Source organism: Sorex araneus, chromosome 1, assembly GCF_027595985.1.
Source record: "Sorex araneus isolate mSorAra2 chromosome 1, mSorAra2.pri, whole genome shotgun sequence".
NCBI lineage: Eukaryota > Metazoa > Chordata > Mammalia > Eulipotyphla > Soricidae > Sorex > Sorex araneus.
The window spans coordinates 162,542,938-162,545,746 of NC_073302.1; the positions used below are offsets into that span (position 1 = coordinate 162,542,938).

The window sequence follows — 2,809 nt, forward strand, 5'->3', positions numbered from 1 at the left end:
AGGAAATTAATTGTAATGACTGGTAATAATAATAATAATAATAATACCATAAGATACTCTTTAAAAGTCTCTTTATAGACAACTTCAAAATTTTCACATTTCTGTAATTAAAATTGGGTAGTTTTTAGTAAAAAAAACCGACAAACAAAAACAACATAAAACTTCCTTGAGATGGAGGCAAGATGACCGGTTTACAAGGAACAGTTTTGAAGGGATAAAAATTGCTTTTGGATTCACCATGGCAGTAGCAGCAGTAAAATGGGCAACATCAAGCAGAAATATCTGGAAACATTTACATCCAAGTCAAAACATGGCTTTGTATTGTGTTTGTCACCATAAGTCTTCATTTTCTTCTCTTCCAGATGACTATAATTGCACCGCTGAGCTTGCTTTTACATCTGCTGGGAGGATGATAGAATGCTACCACTCTGCTGTGGACATTCTGTAAGAACACACAAAGCCTATACCTTGACCATATCTTCTGCATAATAATGAAGAAACACAAAATCAAGAGCTAAAAAACATTTTATGTAAAAAAGTAAAGATTTTGAGCATGGACCCATGATAGAACAACTTAGCAAAATGTTTTTACTACCAAGAATTGCTGGTACCCTCATGGACAGTTTCATAGCAAGAAATTGCATCCTCCAAAAACAGATGGGATTAAGAAATCAAAGAAAACTGATGTTCCCTGTTTCATTTGCCATTTGATAAAATGTAATCTGACATATTCACTGTTATGTTCTAAAGCAAAAGTATAATAAAGTACAAAAATATAATAAAGTGTATTCATATAAAAACTGCCTTGAAAACTGTAATTTATAAGGATTGTTATGTATATTACAAATATTTTTTAATAACACATACACTTACTTTCACGTGCCATATAATAATATTGGGATGTTTTGGGATAATATTCACAATGCCTTTTATGTGAATATAAGTGTGTAAATTAAGCTTTATGTCTTCTTTCATACAAAGGCCTTCCCACAATTTTTTTAACTTTTTATTAAATCACCATGTGGAAAGTTACAAAGTTCTCAGGTTTATTTGTCAGTTATACAATATTCAAACACCCATCCCTTCACCAGTGCCCATATTCCACCACCAAAAACCCCAGTATACTCCCCACCCCCATCCCCTACCCCCTACTGTATAACTAATGAATTTCACTTCATTTTTTCTTTACCATGATTACATTCCATAATTCAACACAAAATTCACTATAGTTGTTGGAGTTTCCACCCAAGAGAGACAGATCTACTACATTTGATAATTAGTTTTTCATTGCTGGAAATGTAGAGATATGTAGCCCCACTGCTACAAGTACATAACTCTCTCTCTCTTTTTTTTCCTTTTTCCTTTTCCCTTTTTTTTTTCTTTTTCCCCCTCATCCCCCTTCCCGCGCCTCATAGTATGGTGTAAGCCACGCCGCGTCGGCCAGCGTGGGGCTTTTGCTTAGTTCACAGTCCAGAGAGGTGGCTGCTACATTAATAACCTTCAATATTTCAACAAAAACTTACTGGTATTATTTTGAGTTCCACCCCCCCCAAGTCAGACCTGTTCAAAAGGAACCATTTCACATTGCTGACAATTATAAATGTTAAGTCGCGCAGACGCGGCAGAGTCCGCGCGGTTTTGGATTTCTGTATAAAGTCCAGGGAAAATTCTGCAGGAAATTACATAGCCCAGCTCACAGTCCCAGTGCATTGCTGTCAGAAGTCTCTGAATTCAAAGTCTTTAGGCGAGAGGGTCCGATTCGCGCTCAGCGGCTCCGGATTTATCTGGGCCGAGGGCGTGCCGGTTACGCCCCCTTCCCATGAGTTCCTGGGAGCCCCAAAAGTAAAAACCGAATACCTCTGGGTTTGGAGTCATAGAAGATGGCACCTGCCACGTGGGTGCCGCCAGCCCGCCGCTTTCCGTGCAGGAAGACAGGGTGGGGAGGAAGAAAATCCACCCCTGGCAGTACAGAGTTGTAGCCCAGTTCGCAGTCCCAGTGCATTGCTATCGGATGCTGTGCTGGGTGCCCGAATGTCCTTCCCACAATTTTTGTTTCAATCAAGTGAAATGAGAGCTTCTGGATAAAATTTCTATAAAAAGTAATTTAACTTTATTATTGTAATAAAAATTTTACTATATTGTACTAAATATAGTAGGATGTTCAAGAATTCAGCTGAATTCTCATACTGTCCACCAGGAGATAGTGTCAGGTTCTACAGACTATGACCATTTCAGATAATGATAATAAGCCTCAGACTGTCAGAATTATAACTAATAATTAATTGAGTGACATATCTATGATTGGTGTTTTTTGTAGCTACATAAAATTATTACTACTTTGCTGATATACATTTTCTACTGTAACCATTACAATATGTATAAAATTTATACATTCAGGAATTCAATTCAATTCACAAAATTCAATTCAATTCATAAAATTCAAGAATTCATCAATTCTTTCCTTTTTAAAAAACCTGTCTTTACCTTCTTATATGTTTCATGTGTGTTAGCACCTCAAGTTTGATTCATGTTTCCCAAAAAGCACATATTTTTTAATAGCTGAGTAACCTTCTCACGATTGTCTATAACACAACATTTTTATCTAGTCATCTCTAATGAATGGTTAGTTAGCTTTCTGGTTTGGGGGATTTTTAATAATGCTGCTATGAAACTAGGGATGCAAATATTTTTTTCAGAGTAGCATTTTTATATCCTCCATATGAATGATTAGGGATGGTATTACTACATCATACATTTCCAACTTTAGGGGTTTTTTTTGGGTTGTTTAAGGTCAGTGAGCTCCTAAGCA

At 36.5% G+C, this 2,809-nt stretch overlaps 1 pseudogene; it reads left to right on the top strand.

The window, feature by feature from the left end:
- Positions 1-238: 238 nt before the first annotated feature.
- LOC129402053 (39S ribosomal protein L42, mitochondrial-like) lies at positions 239-761 on the top strand (annotated as a pseudogene).
- Positions 762-2,809: the final 2,048 nt, after the last annotated feature.